Source organism: Aphelocoma coerulescens, chromosome 3 (genome assembly GCF_041296385.1).
Source record: "Aphelocoma coerulescens isolate FSJ_1873_10779 chromosome 3, UR_Acoe_1.0, whole genome shotgun sequence".
NCBI classification, from domain to species: Eukaryota; Metazoa; Chordata; class Aves; order Passeriformes; family Corvidae; genus Aphelocoma; species Aphelocoma coerulescens.
The window spans coordinates 42,172-63,806 of record NC_091016.1 but is presented as its reverse complement, the minus strand read 5'-3'; the positions used below and the strand labels follow the sequence as shown (position 1 = coordinate 63,806).

The window sequence follows — 21,635 nt, the reverse complement described above, 5'->3', positions numbered from 1 at the left end:
GGTGAGGTAAGCAGTGACTGGTAGACAGAATGACTTGTTATTGCTTGGGTATCAATTTCTGGTGCATCCATTGTTATTTGTGTGCTTTAGGGGGTCTACTTATATTATGCTCAACCTCCTCACCAACCGGCCGACAGACCCAGTTTGCTGCCCTCGTGAATCCTCCGGAAGCATTACAGGACTCTGCAATGAAGTCTTTACATTTTCCATTCAAAGCTACCATCCTGTTGCCTTTGGCGACGGCAGAGGAGTTGCAGCAAGTTGGGGATGGAGGGAGGAGGATTGAGGGTCCGCTCAAGTTTCAGCCATGCCACATTACCTTGTCTCCTCTTAACCCCAGTATACCCCGCAACGATGGCGTCAACCTCGGAGTGTGGCTGAAGTGTGCGGCCCGAGAACCCCGGCCTACGTAGGAGACGGTGAGTGGCAGAATTGTTGGGTTCTGGCCGAGGTGCCACTAACTTTGTGCACTGTTGTTTGGTTTGGTTTTGTTTATTGTAGCTGACTGAGAGAACAGCCCGGTGATGGCAGGAGCTTCCTGGACGGTGAGGCCGCCTTCTTCTATGCCTGAGGTAGATTTGCATCCCTGGATGTCCAAGAGATAAGTTGAGGGGGTGAAAGCAGAGTGTCAGGTCAGGGCTTGCCGGGAGGGAACATTGAGCCAGCTTCAGAGATGGGGATGTCTAAGAAGGGGCCCCTTAGGCCCCATAAAGGGTAAGTATCACTTTTGATTAAAACACTTATGTGTGCAGAGCAGTCCTGGTGCATGTTATGTCACTCGTCTGTTGTGCGTTCTGTCTCGTTTGGGCATCTTGTGTCTCATGTATTTAGTCTTAGCCCTTCAATGTGTTTGCAGTCATTCTTCTTGCCGAGAGTTTTCTCTCCTTGTTGTGTCCCCTTGTTTGTCATCTCCTGTGTCACGGGTGCCTGCATGGGTTTGGCCCAGAACTGCTCTGCCCTGCTGCATAGCCTGGCCTATAGGTGTAATAGGACAGGGCCCTGGGACTTGAGATTTGTTATGTAGGGTGTAGTTTGACCTCAAGATGTTATTCCTAGATTGACACAGGATGGCTGGAGCTGTGAAGTTATCATGCAGCCCTTTGACTTTTGTCATCACTTTCTTTCAGATGCAGATGGGTTAAATCCATGGCAGAGTGCCCCCCACTGGTTGAGGGGGTTCCCGCAGGAAGGTCAGTCACTGTTTGTGTTTGCAGGGCAAGTGTAAATGGTGGCAATGTTCCAGCATTGTTCTTTGTCTTTGTTTTTAGGAGGTAAAGCCAGATAGCAGCAGTCAAAGTGAAGTGAGCAAGGTAAGCAGTGACCGGTGGAAAGAAAAAGTTGTTATTCCTTGGGTGCCAAGTTCTGGTACACCTCTAAGCATCCACAATCATTTCTGTGTTTTAGGGGGTCCACTTGTATTATGCGGAAGCACCTCCATGACTGGCCAACAGACCCGGTCTGCCACCCTTGTGAGCCCTCCAGAAGTGTTACGGGACTCTGCGACGGAGCCTTTACCTTTTCCATTCAAAGCTGCTGTCCGGGCACCCTTTAGCAACGGCTGGGTAGTTGTGGTGAGTCAGGGAGGGAGGAAGAGTGAGGGTCTGCTCAAATTTCAGCAATGCTGCATCACCTTGTCTCCTCTTAACCCAGGAATATGTGGCGACGATGGCGTCGGCCTTGGAGCACGGCCAAAGCGTGCGGCCTGAGAACCCTGGCCTTCTTAGGGGATGGTGAGCGGCGGAATTGTTGGGTTCTGGCCGAGGTGTCACTAAGTTCGTGCACTGATGTTTGGTTTGGTTTTCTTTATTGTAGCTGACTGAGAGAACAGCCTGGCGATGGCAGGAGCTTCCTGGATGGCGAGGTGGCCTTTTTGTGTGCCCGAGGAGGATTTGCATCCCTGCACATCTGAGAGATAAGTTGAGGGGATGAAAGCGGAGTGTCGGATTGGGGCTCACTGGGAGGGAATATTGAGTCTGCTTCAGAGATGGGGATGTCTAAGAAGGGGCCCCTTAGGCCCCATGAAAGGAAAGTCTCACTTTTGATCACAAGGTCGAGGTGCGCCAGGCAGAGCAGACCCAGTGCATGTCATGTCACTTGTCTATTGTGCGCCCTGTCTCTTTTGGGCATCTCATGTCTTCTGTCTTAGTTCTTCAATGTGCTTGCAGTCATTCTTCTCACTGAGAGTTTTCTCTCCTCATCCCTTCACCTCATTTGTGATCTGCTGTGTCACAGGTGCCTGCATGGGTTTGGTCTGGAGCTGCTCTGCCCGGCTGCACAGTCTGGCATATAGTTGTAATAGGACAGGGCCCTGGGACTTGAGATTTGTGATGTAGGGTGTAGTTTGGCCTCTAGATGTTATTCCTAGATTGACACAGGATGGCTGGAGGTGCGAAGTTCTCATGCAGCACTTTAACTTTTGTCATCACTTTTTCAGATGCAGACGGGTTAAATCTGTGGCAGAGCGTCCCCCACCGGTTGAAGGGGATTCCCGCAAGAAGGTGAGTCACTGTTTGTGTTTGCAGGGCAAGTGTAAATGGTGGCAATGTTCCAGCATTGTTCTTTGTCTTTATTTTTAGGAGGTAAAGCTGGGTAGCAGCAGTCAAGGTAAAGTGAGCGTGGTAAGTGGTGACCGGTGGAAAGAAAAAGTTATTCCTTGGGTGTCAAGTTCTGGTACAGCTCCAAGCATCCATTGTCATTTGTGTGTTTAAGGTGGTCTGCTTGTGTTCTCCGAACCTCCATGACTGGCAGACCCGGCTCGCCACCCTTGTGAGCCCTCTGAAAGTATTATGGGACTCTTTGACCAAGCCTTCACCTTTTCCATTTGAAGGGTCTTTCTGAGCAGCCTTTAGCAATGGCTGGGGAGCTGCAGCATGTTGGGGAGGGAGGAGGAACAAGGGTCTGCTCGAGTCTCAGCAATGCCATATCGCCTTGTCTCCTCCTAATCCAGGTAAACCCTGCAATGCCAGTGTCAGCCTTGGACCATGGCCAAAGCGTGTGGCCCAAGGACCCTGGCCCTATTAGGAGACGGTGAGTAGCAGAATTGTCGGGTTTTGGCTGAGGCGCCACTAAGCTAATGTACTGATGTTGGGTTTGGTTTTTTTTTGTAGCTGACTGAGAGAGAACAGCCCAGTGACGGCAGGAGCTTCCTGGATGGCAAGGCGGCCTTCTTTTGCGTCCAAGGCAGATTCATATCCCCAGGCGTCTGAGAGATAAGTCGAGGCTTGTGACTCACAGAGGGGGTGACATCAGGTTGTTGAGTTGGGACTCACCAGGAGGTATTTTTGAGTCAGATTTGGAGGTGGGGATACCCAAGAAGGGGCCCCTTAGGACCTATAAAGCAAAAGTTTTGCTTTTGATCACAGAGCTGAGATGTGCTGGGCAGAGCAGGCCTGGTACATGTCACCTGTCTATTGTGCGTTCTCTGTCTTTTGTGCATCTCGTGTATCAGGTCTTTTGCCTTAGCCCTTTGAGATGCTTATTGCAAATGCTGGGCATTATTCTTAGCATCTCTGTTCTTGGTGTTCCTCAGTGTGGTGCCGATACCATTGATCCTTTGACTCGTGAGCTTGCAGCTGCATCAGAATCACATCTCTTTAGCAATGTTGAGTCAGGTGTCTTTTCAGGTCTTGTTCTGAGCTGCATTGACGGCTGTGCACCACAACAATCCACTAAAGGGGATGAGGACTTGTGAAAATGAGAAGATAGCTAGAGGATTCCACCCGTACAACTCAGGCATCCATCTTTGCGGTTCTTGGATAAAGCCTTTGTGTTAGCATCCTCTTCTGCCAGGGTTCTTGGAGCCCTGTCGGCTCACTGTCGGTCTCACCTAAGTTGTCTCATTCCTCATTCTCTTGGTCCTTGTGATCATCTAGCCCAGAGTTTTCCCTCCTTGTTGTGTCCCCTTGTTTGTCATCTCCTGTGTCACGGGTGCCTGAGTGGGTTTGGCCCAGAGCTGCTCTGCCCTGCAGCATACTGTGGAGTATGGGTGTAATAGGACAAGGCCTGGGGATGTGGAATTTGTGATGTAGGGTGTAGTTTGGCCTCAAGATGGTATTCTGAGATTGACAACAGATGGCTGCAGCTGTTAAGTTCTCATGCAGCACTTCGAATTTTGTCCTCAGTTTCTTTCCGATGCCGAGGGATTAAGTCCGTGGCTGAGGGCCCCCGTATCAGTTAAGGGGGTTCCTGCAGGAAGGTCAGTCACTGTTTGTCTTTGCAGAGCAAGTGTAAATGGTGGCTGTGTTACAGCATTGTTCTTTGTCTTTGTTCTTAGGAGGTAAAGCCAGATCTCAGCAGTCAAAGTCAAGTTAGTAAGGTAAGTGGTGACCGGTGTACTGAACCGGTTGTTACTGTTTCGATGCCAAGTTCTGGCACTCTAAACTTTAAGCATCCATTGTCATTTGTGTGCTTTAGGCAGTCCCCTTGTATTATGCTGAAACTCCTTGCCAGCTGGCTGATGGACCTGGCTCGCTGCTGTCGTTAGCCCTTCGGAAGTATTATGGGACTCTGCGACAAAGCCTTTACCTTTTCCATTTGAACGTGCCGTCCAGGTTGCCTTCGGCAACGGCCGAGTAGTTGCAGTGAGTTGCGGAGGGAGGGAAGAGTGAGGGCCCCCTCAAGTTTTGGCAGTGCCGCATCACCTCGTCTCCTCTTAACCCAGGTATACCCTGTGACGATGACGATGGCGTTGGCCTCAGAGCGTGGCCAAAGCGTGCGGACTGAGGATCCCAGCCTTTTTAGGAGACGGTGAGTGGCAGAATTGACAGGTTTTGGCTGAGGTGCCGCTAAGTTCATGCACTGATGTTTGTCTGGTTTTCTTTATTGTAGCTGACTAAGAGATAACCAGCCTGGTGAAGGCACGAGCTTCCTGCATGGTGATGCAGCCTTCTTTTGCACCCGAGGCAGATTGACATCCCCAGATATCCAAGAGATAAGTCGAGACCTGTGACCCACAGGGGGGTGAAAGCAGGGTGTTGAGTTGGGACTCACCAGGAGGTATTTTTGAGTCAGATTTGGAGGTGGGGATACCCAAGAAGGGACCCCTTAGGCCCCATAAAGCTTAAGTCTTGCTTTTGATCACAGTGCCGAGGTGCGCAGGGCAGAGCAGTCCTGGTACATGTCACCTGTCTATTGTGCGTTCTCTGTCTTTTGTGCATCTCATGTCACAGGTCTTTTGCCTTAGCCCTTTGAGATGCTTATCGCAAACGCTGGGCATTATTCTTAGCATCTCTGTTCTTGGTGTTCCTCAGTGTGGTGCCGATACCATTGATCCTTTGACTTGTGAGCTTGGAGGTGCATCAGGATCATGTCTCTCTTCAGCGACGTTGAGTCGGGTGTCTTTTCAGGTCTTATTCTGAGCTGCATTGTCAGCTGTGCCCTGCAATGATCCATTATAGAGGATGAGGACTCTTAAGAATGTGAAGATAGCTAGAGGATTCCACCCGTCCAATTCTTGGGCATCCATCTTTGCGGTTCTTGGAATAAGCCCTTCTCTTACCATCCTCTGCTGCCAGGGTTCGTGCAGCCTCATTGGCTCACCGTCGGTCTTGCCGTGGTCATCTCATTCCTCATTTGCTCGGTCCTTGTGATCATCTAGCCCAGAGTTTACCCTCCTTGTTGTGTCCCCTTGTTTGTCATCTCCTGTGTCACGGGTGCCTGAGTGGGTTTGGCCCAGAGCTGCTCTGCCTTGTTGCATATACTCTGGCATATAGGTGTAATAAAACAAGGCCCAAGGCCTTTAAATCTGTAATGTAGGGTGCAGTTTGTCCTCTAGATGATATTCTGAGATTGACACAAGATGGCTGGAGCTGTGAAGTTCTCATGCAGCACTTCGACTTTTGTCATCACTTTCTTGCAGATGCAGACGGATTAAATCCATGGCAGAGCGCCCCATACTGGGTGAGGGGGTTCGCGCAGGAAGGTCGGACACAGTTTGTGTTTGCAGAGCACGTGTAAGTGGTGGCTGTGTTACAGCATTGTTCTTTGTCTTTGTTCTTAGGAGGTAAAGCCAGATCTCAGCAGTCAAGGTCAAGTGTACGAGGTAAGAAGTCACTGGTGGAAAGAACCACTTGTTATTCCTTGGGTGCCAAGTTCTGGTACAGCTCTAAGCATCCATTGACATTTGTGTGTTTCAGGCGCTCCTCTTGTATTACACTGAACCCCTCACCGACTGGCCGACAGACGCGTCTTGCCGCCCTCTGCAAGTATCATGGGACTCTGTGACGAAGCCTTTACCTTTTCCATATGAAGGTACCCATCCAGGTAGCTTTTGGCAACGGCCGAGGAGTTGCGGCAAGTCGGGGAGGGAGGGAGGAGGAGCAAAGGTCCACTCAAGTTTCAGCAATGCCGCATAACCGTGTCTCCACTCAACCTAGGTATACCCTGCGATGATGGCGCCAGCCTTGAAGTGTGGCCTGAGGATCCGGGCCCTCTTAGGAGTCGGTGAGTAGTGGAATTGTTGCGTTTTGGCTGATGTGCCACTAAGCCTGTGAACCGATGTTTGGTTTTCTTTATTGTAGCTGACTGAGAGACAACAGCCTGGCAATGGCAGCAGCTTCTGGGACAGCGAGAGGTGGCCTTCTTTTGTGTCCCAGGAAGATTCACATCCCTAGATGTCCGAGAGATAAGTTGAGGGCTGCGACCCATGGAGGGAATGAAAGCGGGGTGTCGGGTCGGGGTTGCTGGGGGGGAGTTTTGAGTCAGCTTTGGAGATGGGAATACCCAAGAAGGGGCCCCTTAGCCCGCATAATGGAAAAGTCTCACATTTGATCGCAATGCTGAGGTGCGCAGGGCAGAGCAATCAGAGTGCATGATGTGTCACTTGTTTATTGTGCATGCAGTGTCTTTTGGGCATCTTGTGTCACAGGTCTTTTGCCTTAGCCCTTTAATGTGCTTGCAGTCATGCTTTCTGTGGAATGTTCCCTCTCCTTGTTGCATCCCCTTGTTTGTGTCTTCTCCTGTGTCGCGGGTGCCTGCATGGGTTTGGCCCAGAGCTGCTCTGCCCTGCTGCATACCCTGGCATATCAATGTAATAGAACAAGGCCCAAGGCCTTTAAATTTGTAATGTAGGGTGCAGTTTGTCCTCTAGATGATATTTCTAGGTTGTCAGAAGATGGCTGGAGCTGTGAAGCTCTCATGCAGCACTTTGACTTTTGTCATCACTTTCTTGCAGATGCAGACGGATTAAATCCATGGCAGAGCGCCCCATACCAGGTGAGGGGGTTCCTGCATTAAGGTCGGTCGCTGTTTGTGTTTGCAGAGCAAGTGTAAATGGTTTCTGTGTTACAGCATTGTTCTTTGTCTTTGTTCTTAGGAGGTAAAGCCAGATGTCAGCAGTCAAGGTCAAGTGAATGAGGTAAGAAGTCACTGGTGGAAAGAACCACTTGTTATTCCTTGGGTGCCAAGTTCTGGTACAGCTCTAAGCATCCTTTGTCATTTGTGTGTTTCAGGCGCTCCCCTTGTATTACGCTGAAACTCCTCACCAACTGGCTGATGGACCCGTCTTGCCGCCCTTGTGAGTCCTCTGCAAGTATCATGAGACTCTGCGATGAAGCCTTTACCTTTTCCATGTGAAGGTACCATCCGGGTAGCCTTCGGCAACGGCCAAGGAGTTGCGGCAAGTCAGGGAGGGAGGAGGAGCGAGCATCCCCTCAAGTTTCAGCAATGCTGCATAACCGCATTTCCACTCAAGACAGGCATACCCTGCGATGATGGCGTTGGCCTCGGAGCGCGGCCAGAGTGTGCGGCCCGAGGACCTGGGCCCTCTTAGGAGTCGGTGAGTAGTGGAATTGTTGCGTTTTGGCTGACGTGCCACTAAGCTCGTGTACTGATGTTCGGTTGTCTTTATTGTAGCTGACTGAGAGACAACAGCCTGGCAATGGCAGCAGCTTCTGGGATGGCAAGAGGTGGCCTTCTTTTGCGCCCCAGGAAGATTCACATTCCCAGACGTCTGAGAGATAAGTTGAAGGGCTGCGACCCATGGAGGGAATGAAAGCGGGGCGTTGGGTTGGGGCTCTCGGGGAGGGAGTTTTGAGTCATCTTTGGAGATGGGGATACCCAGGAAGGGGTGCCTTAGCCCACATAATGGAAAAGTCTCACACTTGATCGCAATGCTGAGGTGCGCAGGGCAGAGCAACCTGAGTGCATGATGTGTCACTTGTCTATTGTGCATGCTGTGTCTTTTGGGCATCTTGTCACAGGTCTTTGGCCTCAGCCCTTTAATGTGCTTGCAGTCATGCTTTCTGCTGAGAGTTCTCTCTCCTCGTTGCATCCCCTTGTTTGTGTCTTCTCCTGTGTCACGGGTGCCTGCATGGGTTTGGCCCAGAGCTGCTCTGCCCTGCTGCATACCCAGGCATATAGGTGTAATAGAACAAGGCCCAAGGCCTTTAAATCTGTAATGTAGGGTGTATTTTTGCCTCTAGATAATATGCCTAGATTGTCCCAAGATGGCTGGAGCTGTGAAGTTCTCATGCAGCCCTTTGACTTTTGTCATCACTTTCTTGCAGATGCAGGCAGATTAAATCCGTGCCAGAGCGCCCCATACCAGGTGAGGGGATTCCTGCATTAAGGTCGGTCGCTGTTTGTCTTTGCAGAGCAAGTGTAAATGGTTTCTGTGTTACAGCATTGTTCTTTGTCTTTGTTCTTAGGAGGTAAAGCCAGATGTCAGCAGTCAAGGTCAAGTGAACGAGGTAAGAAGTCACTGGTGGAAAGAACCACTTGTTAATCCTTGGGTGCCAAGTTCTGGTACAGCTCTAAGCATCCACTGTCATTTGTGTGTTTTAGATCTTCTGCTTGTATTACATCAAAACCTCTCGCTGACCGGCCGACAGACCCAGCTTGCTGCCCTGGTGAGCCCTCCAGAAGCATTACGGGACTCCGCAACGAAGCCTTTACCTTCTCCATGTGAAGGCACCGTCTGGGAAGCCTTCGGCAGCGGCCAATTAGTTGCAGTGAGTTGTGGAGGGAGGGAGGATTGAGGGCCCCCTCAAGTTTCGGCAGTGTTGCATCACCTTGTCTCCTCTTAACCCCAGTATACCCTGTGACAATGGCGATGGCATTGGCCTTGGAGCTTGGCCAAAGCGTGCAGCCCGAGGACCCCAGCCTTTTTAGGAGATGGTGAGTGGCAGAATTGACAGGTTTTGGCTGAGGTGCCGCTAAGTTCATGCACTGATGTCTGTTTCGTTTTGTTTATTGTAGTTTGCCAAGAGATAACCAGCCCGATGAAGGCATGAGCTTCCTGCATGGTGAGGTGGCCTTCTTTTGCACCCGAGGCAGATTGACATCCTCAGACATCCAAGAGATAAGTCGAGACCTGTGACCCACAGAGGGAGTGAAAGCTGGGTGTTGAGTTGGGACTCACCGGGAGATATTTTTGAGTCAGATTTGGAGGGGGGGATACCCAAGAAGGGGCCCCTTAGGCCCCAGAAAGCTTAAGTCTTGCTTTTGACTACAGTGCCGAGGTGCGCAGGGCAGAGCAGGCCTGGTACATGTCACGTGTCTATTGTGCGTTCTCTGTCTTTTGTGCATCTTCTGTCACAGGCCTTTTGCCTTAGCCCTTTGAGATGCTTATTGCAAATGCTGGGCATTATTCTTAGCATCTCTGTTCTTGGTGTTCCTCAGTGCGTTGCCGGTACCATTGATCCTTTGACTCGTGAGCTTGGAGGTGCATCAAAACCACATCTCTCTTCAGTGATGTTGAGTCGGGTGTCTTTTCAGGTCTTGTTCTGAGCTGCATTGTCAGCTGTGCACTGCAATGATCCATTATAGAGGATGAGGACTTTTAAGAATGTGAAGCTAGCTAGAGGATTCCACCCGTCCAGTTCTTGGGCATCCATCTTTGCGGTTCTTGGAATAAGCCCTTCTGTTATCATCCTCCTCTGCCAGGGTTCTTGCAGCCGCGTTGGCTCACCGTCGGTCTCGCCGCGGTCATCTCATTTCTCATTTGCTCGGTCCTTGTGATTGTCTAGCCCAGAGTTCTCTCTCCTTGTTGTGTCCCCTTGTTTGTCATCTTCTGTGTCACGGGTGCCTGAGTGGGTTTGGCCCAGAGCTGCTCTGCCCTGCAGCATACTGTGGAGTATGGGTGTAATAGGACAAGGCCTGGGGCTGTGGAATTTGTGGTGTAGGTTGTAGTTTTGCCTCAAGATGGTATTCCTAGACTCATACAGGATGGCTGGAGCTGTGAAGTTCTCATGCAGCTCTTTGACTTTTGTCTTCACTTTCTTGTAGATGCAGACGGATTAAATCCATGGCAGAGCGCCCCATACTGGGTGAGGGGGTTCCCGCAGGAAGGTCGGTCACTGTTTGTCTTTGCAGGGCAAACATAAATGGTGGCTGTGTTACAGCATTATTCTTTCTTTGTTCTTAGGCGGTGAAGCTAGATCTCAGCAGTCAAGGTCAAGTGAACGAGGTAAGAAGTCACTGGTGGAAAGAACCACTTGTTATTTCTTGGGTGCCAAGTTCTGGTACAGCTCTAAGCATCCATTGTCATTTGTGTGTTTCAGGCGGTCCCCTTGTATTACACTGAAACCCCTCACCGACTGGCTGATGGACCTGGCTTGCTGCCCTCATGAGTCCTCTGCAAGTATCATGGGACTCTGCGATGAAGCCTTTACATTTTCCATGTAAGGGAACCGTCTGGGTAGCCTTCAGCAATGGCCGAGGAGTTGCAGGATGTCAGGGAGGGAGGAGGAACGAGGGTCCACTCAAGTTTCAGCAATGCTGTATACCTCGTCTCCACTCAACCCCGGTATACACTGCCATGATGGCGTCGGCCTTGGAGCGCGGCCTGAGGACCCGGGCTCTCTTAGTAGACAGTGAGTAGTGGAATTGTTGGGTTTTGGCTGACATGCCATGTAGCTCATATACTGATGTTTGGTTGTCTTTATTGTAGCTGACTGAGAGACAACAGCCTGGCAATGGCAGCAGCTTCTGGGACAGCGAGAGGCGGCCTTCTTTTGCGCCCCAGAAAGATTCACATCCCCAGATGTCCGAGAGATAAGTTGAGGGATATGACCCACGGAGGGAATGAGAGCGGGGTGTCGGGTCGGGGCTTGCTGGGAGGGAGTTTTGAGTCAGCTTTGGAGATGGGGATATCCAAGAAGGGGCCCCTTAGCCCACATAATGGGAAAGCCTCACATTTGATTGCAATGCTGAGGTGCGCAGGGCAGAGCAATCGCAGTGCATGTTGCGTCACTTGTCTATTGTGCATGCCGTGTCTTTTGGGCATCTTGTGTCACAGGTCTTTTGCCTTAGCCCTTTGATGTGCTTGCAGTCATGCTTTTTGCCGAGAGTTCTCTCTCTTTGTTGCATCCCCTTGATTGTCATCTCCTGTGTCACGGGTGCCTGCATGGAATGGCCCAGAGCTGCTCTGCCCTGCTGCATACCCTGGCATATCAATGTAATAGAACAAGGCCCAAGGCCTTTAAATTTGTAATGTAGGGTGCAGTTTGTCCTCTAGATGATATTTCTAGATTGTCAGAAGATGCCTGGAGCTGTGAAGCTCTCATGCAGCCCTTTGACTTTTGTCATCACTTTCTTGCAGATGCAGACAGATTAAATCCATGCCAGAGCGCCCTATACCGGGTGAGGGGGTTCCCCCAGGAAGGTCAGTCACTGTTTGTGTTTCCTCAGCAAGTGTAACTGGTGGCTTTGTTACAGCATTGTTCTTTGTCTTTGTTCTTAGGAGGTAAAGCCAGATCTCGGCAGTCAAGGTCAAGTGAATGAGGTAAGAAGTCACTGGTGGAAAGAACCACTTGGTATTCCTTGGGTGCCAAGTTCTGGTACAGCTCTAAGCATCCTTTGTCATTTGTGTGTTTCAGGCGCTCCTCTTGTATTACACTGAAACCCCTCACCGACTGGCTGATGGACCTGGCTCGCTGCCCTCCTGAGTCCTCTGCAAGTATCATGGGACTCTGCGATGAAGCCTTTACCTTTTCCATGCGAAGGTACCGTCTGGGTAGCCTTCAGCAATGGCCGAGGAGTTGCAGCATGTCGGGGAGGGAGGAGGAACAAGGGTCCACTCAAGTTTCAGCAATGCTGCATAACCTCGTCTCCACTCAACCCAGGTGTACCCTGCGATGATGGCGTCGGCCTTGGAGCGCGGCCAGAGCGTGCGGCCTGAGGACCCGGGCTCTCTTGGTGGACGGTGAGTAGTGGAATTGTTGGGTTTTGGCTGACATGCCACTAAGCTCATATACTGATGTTTGGTTGTCTTTATTGTAGCTGACTGAGAGACAACAGCCTGGCAATGGCAGGAGCTTCTGGGCCGGCGAGAGGCCGCCTTCTTTTGCGCCCCAGGAAGATTCACATCCCCAGATGTCCGAGAGATAAGTTGAGGGATATGACCCAAGGAGGGAATGAGAGCGGGGTGTCGGGCTTGGTCTCTCGGGGAGGGAGTTTTGAGTCAGCTTTGGAGATGGGGATGTCCAAGAAGGGGCCCCTTAGCCTGCATAATGGGAAAGCCTCACATTTGATCGCAATGCTGAGGTGCGCAGGGCAGAGCAATCGCAGTGCATGTTGCGTCACTTGTCTATTGTGCATGCCGTGTCTTTTGGGCATCTTGTCACAGGTCTTTTGCCTTAGCCCTTTGATGTGCTTGCAGTCATGCTTTTCGCCGAGAGTTCTCTCTCCTCATTGCATCCCCTCTTTTGTCGTCTCCTGTGTCACGGGTGCCTGAGTGGGTTTGGCCCAGAGCTGCTCTGCCCTGCTGCATACTCTGGCATATAGGTGTAATAGAACAAGGCCCAAGGCCTTTAAATCCGTAATGTATGGTGTAGTCTGGCCTCTAGATGATATTCCTAGATTGTCCCAAGATGGCTGGAGCTGTGAAGTTCTCATGCAGCCCTTTGACTTTTGTCATCACTTTCTTGCAGGTGCAGACAGATTAAATCCGTGGCAGAGCGCCCCATACCAGGTGAGGGGGTTTCCTGCCGGAAGGTCAGTCACCGTTTGTTTGCGGGGCACGTGTAATTGGTGGCTGTGTTACAGCATCGTTCTTTGTCTTTGTTTTTAGGAGGTAAAGCCAGATCTCAGCAGTCAAAGTCGAGTTAGTGAGGTAAGTGGTGACCGGTGTACTGAACTGGTTGTTATTGTTTCGAAGCCAAGTTCTGTCACTCTAAGCTTTAAGCATCCATTGTCATTTGTGTGCTTAGGCAGTCCCCATGTATTATGGTGAAACTCCTTGCCAACTGGCTGATGGACCTGGCTCGCCGCTGTCATTAGCCCACCGGAAGTATTACAGGACTCTGTGACGAAGCCTTTACCTTTTCCATTTGAACGTGCCGTCCAGGTTGCCTTCGGCAACGGCCGGGTAGTTGCAGTGAGTTGCGGAGGGAAGGAGGAGCGAGGGCCCACTCAAGTTTCGGCAATGCCGCATCACCTCGTCTCCTCTTAACCCAGGTATACTCTGTGACGATGACGATGGCGTTGGCCTCAGAGCGTGGCCAAAGCGTGCGGCCTGAGGAGGCCAGCCTTTTTAGGAGACGGTGAGTGGCAGAATTGACAGGTTTTGGCTGAGGTGCCACTAAGTTCATGCACTGATGTTTGTCTGGTTTTCTTTATTGTAGCTGACTAAGAGCGAACGAGCCCGGTGAAGGCACGAGCTTCCCGCATGGTGATGCAGCCTTCTTTTGCACCCGAGGCAGATTGACATCCCCAGACATCCAAGAGATAAGTTGAGACCTGTGACCCACAGTAGGGGTGAAAGCGGGGTGTTGAGTTGGGCCTCACCAGGAGGTATTTTTGAGTCAGATTTGGAGGTGGGGATACCCAAGAAGGGGCCCCTTAGGCCCCATAAAGCTTAAGTCTTGCTTTTGATCACAGTGCCAAGGTGCGCAGGGCAGAGCAGGCCTGGTACATGTCACCTGTCTATTGTGCGTTCTCTGTCTTTTGTGCATCTCGTGTCACAGGTCTTTTGCCTTAGCCCTTTGAGATGCTTATCGCAAAGGCTGGGCATTATTCTTAGCATCTCTGTTCTTGGTGCTCCTCAGTGTGGTGCCGATACCATTGATCATTTGACTCGTGAGCTTGGAGGTGCATCAGGATCATGTCTCTCTTCAGCGACGTTGAGTCGGGTGTCTTTTCAGGTCTTGTTCTGAGCTGCATTGTCAGCTGTGCCCTGCAATGATCCATTATAGAGGATGAAGGCTTGTAAGAATGTGAAGATAGCTGGAGGATTCCACCCGTCCAATTCTCGGGCATCCATCTTTGCGGTTCTTGGACTAAGCCCTTCTGTTATCATCCTCCTCTGCCAGGGTTCTTGCAGCCTTGTTGGCTCACCGTCGGTCTCGCCGCGGTCATCTCACTTCTCATTTGCCCGGTCCTTGTGATAATCTAGCCTAGAGTTTTCTCTCCTTGTTATGTCCCCTTGTTTGTCATCTTCTGTGTCACGGGTGCCTGAGTGGGTTTGGCCCAGAGCTGCTCTGCCCTGCAGCATACTGTGGAGTATGGATGTAATAGGACAAGGCCTGGGGCTGTGGAATTTGTGGTGTAGGTTGTAGTTTGGCCTCAAGATAGTATTCCTAGACTCATACAGGATGGCTGGAGCTGTGAAGTTCTAATGCAGCTCTTTGACTTTTGTCATCACTTTCTTGCAGATGCAGACGGATTAAATCTGCGGCAGAGCACCCCATACCGTGTGAGGGGGTTCCCACCTGAAGGTTGGTCACCGTTTGTCTTTGCAGGGCAAACTTAAATGGTGGCTGTGTTACAGGATTGTTCTTTGTCTTTGTTCTTAGGCGGTAAAGCCAGATCTTAGCAGTCAAGGTCAAGTGAATGAGGTAAGTAGTCACTGGTGGGAAGAACCACTTGTTATGCCTTGGGTGCCAAGTTCTGGTACAGCTCTAAGCATCCATTATCATTTGTGTGTTTCAGGTAGTCCCCTTGTATTACAGCGAACTCCTCGCCGCCTGGCTGACAGGCTTGTCTTGCCGCCCTCATGAGTCCTCCGCAAGTATCATGGGACTCTGCGATGAAGCCTTTACCTTTTCCATGTGAAGGTACCGTCCCGGTAGCCTTTGGCGACGGCCGAGGAGTTGCGGCGTGTCGGGGAGGGAGGGTGGGGGAGCGAGGGTCCGCTCAAGTTTCAGCAGTCCTGCATCACCTCCTCTCCTCTTAAGTCAGGTATACCCTGCGGTGATGGTATCGGCCTCGGGGCGTGGCCAAAGCGTGTGGTCCGACTTCCCCGGCCTTCTTAGGAGACGGTGAGTAGTGGAACTGTTGGGGGCTTGGCCAATGTGCCACGAAGTTCCTGTACTGATGTTTGGTTTTCTTTATTGTAGCCGTCTAAAAGACAAAAGCCCGGCGATGGTAGGAGCTTCCGGGATGGTGAGGCGGTCTTCTTTTGCGTCCCAGGTGGATTCACATCTCAGGACGTCGGAGAGATAAGTCAAGGGGATGAAATCGGAGTATTGAGTCGGGCCTCGCTGGGAGGGATTTTTGCGTCAGCTTTGGAGATGGGGAAACCCAAGAAGGGACGCCTTAGCCCGCATAAAGTGAAAGTCTCACATTTGATGACAATGCTGAGGTGCGCAGGGCAGAGCAATCGCAGTGCATGTTGTGTCACTTGTCTATAGTGCATGCCATGTCTTTTGGGTGTCCTGTGTCACAGGTCTTTTGCCTTAGCCCTTTGATGTGCTTGCAGTCATGCTTTCCACCCTGAGTTCTCTCTCCTTGTTGTATCCTCTCGTTTGTCATCTCCTCTGTCATGGGTGCCTGCATGGGTTTGGCCCAGAGCTGCTCTGCCCTGCAGCATACCCTGGCATATCGGTGTAATAGAACAAGGCTTGGGGACTTGAAATTTGTAATGTAGGGTGCAGTTTGTCCTCTAGATGATATTTCTAGATTGTCAGAAGATGGCTGGAGCTGTGAAGTTCTCATGCAGCCCTTTGACTTTTGTCATCACTTTCTTGCAGATGCAGACGGATTAAATCCGTGCCAGAGCGCCCTATACCGGGTGAGGGGGTTCCCCCAGGAAGGTCAGTCACTGTTTGTGTTTCCTCAGCAAGTGTAGCTGGTGGCTTTGTTACAGCATTGTTCTTTGTCTTTGTTCTTAGGAGGTAAAGCCAGATCTCGGCAGTCAAGGTCAAGTGAATGAGGTAAGAAGTCACTGGTGGAAAGAACCACTTGGTATTCCTTGGGTGCCAAGTTCTGGTACAGCTCTAAGCATCCACTGTCATTTGTGTGTTTCAGGCGGTCCCCTTGTATTACACTGAAACCCCTCACCAACTGGCTGATGGACCTGGCTTGCTGCCCTCATGAGTCCTCTGCAAGTATCATGGGACTCTGCGATGAAGCCTTTACATTTTCCATGCGAAGGTACCGTCTGGGTAGCCTTCAGCAACGGCCGAGGAGTTGCAGCATGTCGGGGAGGGAGGAGGAACAAGGGTCCACTCAAGTTTCAGCAATGCTGCATAACCTCGTCTCCACTCAACCCAGGTGTACCCTGCGATGATGGCGTCGGCCTTGGAGCGCGGCCAGAGCATGCGGCCTGAGGACCCGGGCTCTCTTAGTGGACGGTGAGTAGTGGAATTGTTGGGTTTTGGCTGACATGCCACTAAGCTCATATACTGATGTTTGGTTGTCTTTATTGTAGCTGACTGAGAGACAACAGCCTGGCAATGGCAGGAGCTTCTGGGCCGGCGAGAGGCCGCCTTCTTTTGCGCCCCAGGAAGATTCACATCCCCAGATGTCCGAGAGATAAGTTGAGGGATATGACCCACGGAGGGAATGAAAGCGGCGTGTCGGGCTGGGTCTCTCGGGGAGGGAGTTTTGAGTCAGCTTTGGAGATGGGGATGTCCAAGAAGGGGCCCCTTAGCCCGCATAATGGGAAAGCCTCACATTTGATCGCAATGCTGAGGTGCGCAGGGCAGAGCAATCGCAGTGCATGTTGCGTCACTTGTCTATTGTGCATGCCGTGTCTTTTGGGCATCTTGTGTCACAGGTCTTTTGCCTTAGCCCTTTGATGTGCTTGCAGTCATGCTTTCCACCCTGAGTTCTCTCTCCTTGTTGTATCCTCTCGTTTGTCATCTCCTCTGTCATGGGTGCCTGCGTGGGTTTGGCCCAGAGCTGCTCTGCCCTGCAGCATACCCTGGCATATCGGTGTAATAGAACAAGGCTTGGGGACTTGAAATTTGTAATGTAGGGTGCAGTTTGTCCTCTAGATGATATTTCTAGATTGTCAGAAGATGGCTGGAGCTGTGAAGTTCTCATGCAGCCCTTTGACTTTTGTCATCACTTTCTTGCAGATGCAGACGGATTAAATCCGTGCCAGAGCGCCCTATACCGGGTGAGGGGGTTCCCCCAGGAAGGTCAGTCACTGTTTGTGTTTCCTCAGCAAGTGTAGCTGGTGGCTTTGTTACAGCATTGTTCTTTGTCTTTGTTCTTAGGAGGTAAAGCCAGATCTCGGCAGTCAAGGTCAAGTGAATGAGGTAAGAAGTCACTGGTGGAAAGAACCACTTGGTATTCCTTGGGTGCCAAGTTCTGGTACAGCTCTAAGCATCCACTGTCATTTGTGTGTTTCAGGCGGTCCCCTTGTATTACACTGAAACCCCTCACCAACTGGCTGATGGACCTGGCTTGCTGCCCTCATGAGTCCTCTGCAAGTATCATGGGACTCTGCGATGAAGCCTTTACATTTTCCATGCGAAGGTACCGTCTGGGTAGCCTTCAGCAACGGCCGAGGAGTTGCAGCATGTCGGGGAGGGAGGAGGAACAAGGGTCCACTCAAGTTTCAGCAATGCTGCATAACCTCGTCTCCACTCAACCCAGGTGTACCCTGCGATGATGGCGTCGGCCTTGGAGCGCGGCCAGAGCATGCGGCCTGAGGACCCGGGCTCTCTTAGTGGACGGTGAGTAGTGGAATTGTTGGGTTTTGGCTGACATGCCACTAAGCTCATATACTGATGTTTGGTTGTCTTTATTGTAGCTGACTGAGAGACAACAGCCTGGCAATGGCAGCAGCTTCTGGGCCGGCGAGAGGCCGCCTTCTTTTGCGCCCCAGGAAGATTCACATCCCCAGATGTCCGAGAGATAAGTTGAGGGATATGACCCACGGAGGGAATGAAAGCGGCGTGTCGGGCTGGGTCTCTCGGGGAGGGAGTTTTGAGTCAGCTTTGGAGATGGGGATGTCCAAGAAGGGGCCCCTTAGCCCGCATAATGGGAAAGCCTCACATTTGATCGCAATGCTGAGGTGCGCAGGGCAGAGCAATCGCAGTGCATGTTGCGTCACTTGTCTATTGTGCATGCCGTGTCTTTTGGGCATCTTGTGTCACAGGTCTTTTGCCATAGCCCTTTGATGTGCTTGCAGTCGTGCTTTTTGCTGAGAGTTCTCTCTCCTCATTGCATCCCCTCTTTTGTCGTCTCCTGTGTCACGGGTGCCTGAGTGGGTTTGGCCCAGAGCTGCTCTGCCCTGCTGCATACCCTGGCATATCGATGTAATGGAACAAGGCCCAAGGCCTTCAAATCCGTTATGTATGGTGTAGTTTGGCCTCTAGATGATATTCCTAGGTTGTCACAAGATGGCTGGAGCTGTGAAGTTCTCATGCAGCCCTTTGACTTTTGTCATCACTTTCTTGCAGATGCAGACAGATTAAATCTGTGGCAGAGCGCCCCATACCAGGTGAGGGGGTTTCCTGCAGGAAGGTCAGTCACCGTTTGTTTGTGGGGCAAGTGTAATTGGTGGCTGTGTTACAGCATCGTTCTTTGTCTTTGTTTTTAGGAGGTAATGCCAGATCTCAACAGTCAAAGTCAAGTTAGTGAGGTAAGTGGTGACCGGTGTACTGAACCGGTTGTTATTCTTTCGAAGCCAAGTTCTGTCACTCTAAGCTTTAAGCATCCATTATCATTTGTGTGCTTTAGGCAGTCCCCATGTATTAAGGTGAAACTCCTTGCCAACTGGCTGATGGACCTGGCTCGCCGCTGTCGTTAGCCCGCCGGAAGTATTACAGGACTCCTTGACAAAGCCTTTACCTTTTCCATTTGAACGTGCCGTCCAGGTTGCCTTCGGCAACGGCCGAGTAGTTGCAGTGAGTTGCGGAGGGAGGGAGGAGCGAGGGCCCACTCAAGTTTCGGCAATGCCGCATCACCTCGTCTCCTCTTAACCCAGGTATACTCTGTGACGATGACGATGGCGTTGCCCTCAGAGCGTGGCCAAAGCGTGCGGCCTGAGGAGGCCAGCCTTTTTAGGAGACGGTGAGTGGCAGAATTGACAGGTTTTGGCTGAGGTGCCACTAAGTTCATGCACTGATGTTTGTCTGGTTTTCTTTATTGTAGCTGACTAAGAGAGAACCAGCCCGGTGAAGGCACGAGCTTCCTGCATGGTGATGCAGCCTTCTTTTGCACCCGAGGCAGATTGACATCCCCAGACATCCAAGAGATAAGTTGAGACCTGTGACCCACAGTAGGGGTGAAAGCGGGGTGTTGAGTTGGGACTCACCAGGAGGTATTTTTGAGTCAGACTTGGAGGTGGGGATACCCAAGAAGGGACCCCTTAGGCCTCATAAAGCTTAAGCCTTGCTTTTGATCACAGTGCCGAGGTGCGCAGGGCAGAGCAGTCCTGGTACATGTCACCTGTCTATTGTGCGTTCTCTGTCTTTTGTGCATCTCGTGTCACAGGTCTTTTGCCTTAGCCCTTTGAGATGCTTATCGCAAACGCTGGGCATTATTCTTAGCATCTCTGTTCTTGGTGTTCCTCAGTGTGGTGCCGATACCATTGATCCTTTGACTCGTGATCTTGGAGGTGCGTCAGGATCACGTCTCTCTTCAACGATGTTGAGTCGAGTGTCTTTTCAGGTCTTGTTCTGAGCTGCATTGTCAGCTGTGCACTGCAATGATCCATTAGAGAGGATGAAGGCTATGTGAAGCTAGCTCGAGGATTCCACCCGTCCAGTTCTTGGGCATCCATCTTTGCGGTTCATGGAATATGTCCTTCTCTTATCATCATCTTCTGCCAGGGTTCTTGCAGCCTCGTTGGCTCACCGTCGGTCTCGCTGCCGTCATCTCATTGCTCATTTGCTTGGTCCTTGTGATCATCTAGCCCAGAGTTTTCCCTCCTTGTTGTGTCCCCTTGTTTGTCATCTGCTGTGTCACGGGTGCCTGAGTGGGTTTGGCCCAGAGCTGCTCTGCCCTGCTGCATGGTCTGGCATATAGGTGTAATAGGGCAAGGCCAAGGGACTTGTGATTTGTAATGTAGGGTGTAGTTTGGCCTCTAGATGATAGTCCTAGATTGACACAAGATGGCTGGAGCTGTGAAGTTCTCATGCAGCACTTTGACTTTTGTCATCACTTTTTTGCAGATGCAGACGGATTAAATCTGTGGCAGAGCGCCCCATACCGTGTGAGGGGGTTCCTACAGGAAGGTCGGTCACTGTTTGTCTTTGCAGGGCAAGTGTAACTGGTGGCTGTGTTACAGCATTGTTCTTTGTCTTTGTTCTTAGGAGGTAAAGCCACATGTCAGCAGTCAAAGTCAAGTGAACAAGGTAAGAAGTCACTGGTGGAAAGAACCACTTGGTATTCCTTGGGTGCCAAGTTCTGGTACAGCTCTAAGCATCCATTGTCATTTGTGTGTTTCAGGCGCTCCCCTTGTGTTACGCTGAAACTCCTCACCAACCGGCCGACGGACCCGTCTTGCCGCCCTCGTGAGTCCTCTGCACGTATCAGGGGACTCTGCAACGAAGCCTTTACCTTTTCCATGTGAAGGTACCATCTGGGTAGCCTTCGGCAACGGCCAAGGAGTTGCGGCAAATCAGGGACGGAGGGAGGAGGAGTGAGCGTCCACTCAAGTTTCAGCAATGCTGCAACTACTCGTTTCCACTCAACCCAGGCATACCATGCTATGATGGCATTGGCCTTGGAGCGCGGCCAGAGCGTGCGGCCAAGGACCCGGGCCCTCTTAGAAGACGGTGAGTAGTGGAACTGTTGGGTTTTGGCTGACATGCCACTAAGCTCGTGTACTGATGTTCGGTTGTCTTTATTGTAGCTGACTGAGAGACAACAGCCTGGCAATGGCAGCAGCTTCTGGGACAGAGAGAGGTGGCCTTCTTTTGCGCCCCAGGAAGATTCACATTCCCAGACGTCTGAGAGATAAGTTGAGGGGCTGCGACCCAGGGAGGGAATGAAAGCGGGGCGTTGGGTCAGGGCTCTCTGGGAGGGAGTTTTGAGTCATCTTTGGAGATGGGGATACCCAAGAAGGGGTGCCTTAGCCCACATAATGGAAAAGTCTCACACTTGATCGCAATGCTGAGGTGCGCAGGGCAGAGCAACCTGAGTGCATGATGTGTCACTTGTCTATTGTGCATGCTGTGTCTTTTGGGCATCTTGTCACAGGTCTTTTGCCTCAGCCCTTTAATGTGCTTGCAGTCATGCTTTCTGCTGAGAGTTCTCTCTCCTCGTTGCATCCCCTTGTTTGTCATCTCCTGTGTCACGGGTGCCTGCATGGGTTTGGCCCAGAGCTGCTCTGCCCTGCTGCATACCCTGGCATATAGGTGTAATAGAACAAGGCCCAAGGCCTTTAAATCTGTAATGTAGGGTGTATTTTTGCCTCTAGATAATATGCCTAGATTGTCACAAGATGGCTGGAGCTGTGAAGTTCTCATGCAGCACTTTGACTTTTGTCATCACTTTCTTGCAGATGCAGGCAGATT

General features: G+C 51.2%; 2 long non-coding RNA genes across 2 annotated transcripts; both read left to right on the top strand.

Annotated features, from left to right (window-relative positions):
• The first annotated feature begins 272 nt into the window (after positions 1-272).
• On the top strand, positions 273-1,935 carry LOC138107081 (uncharacterized). The gene is made up of 6 exons (XR_011149213.1): positions 273-419; positions 1,128-1,190; positions 1,269-1,310; positions 1,405-1,571; positions 1,651-1,730; positions 1,813-1,935. It is a non-coding gene; the product is annotated as an uncharacterized lncRNA (long non-coding RNA).
• A 6,708-nt stretch (positions 1,936-8,643) lies between these two features.
• Positions 8,644-9,292, top strand: LOC138107080 (uncharacterized). Its single transcript, XR_011149212.1, has 4 exons — positions 8,644-8,687; positions 8,782-8,948; positions 9,030-9,114; positions 9,196-9,292. It is a non-coding gene; the product is annotated as an uncharacterized lncRNA (long non-coding RNA).
• The last annotated feature ends 12,343 nt before the right edge of the window (positions 9,293-21,635 follow it).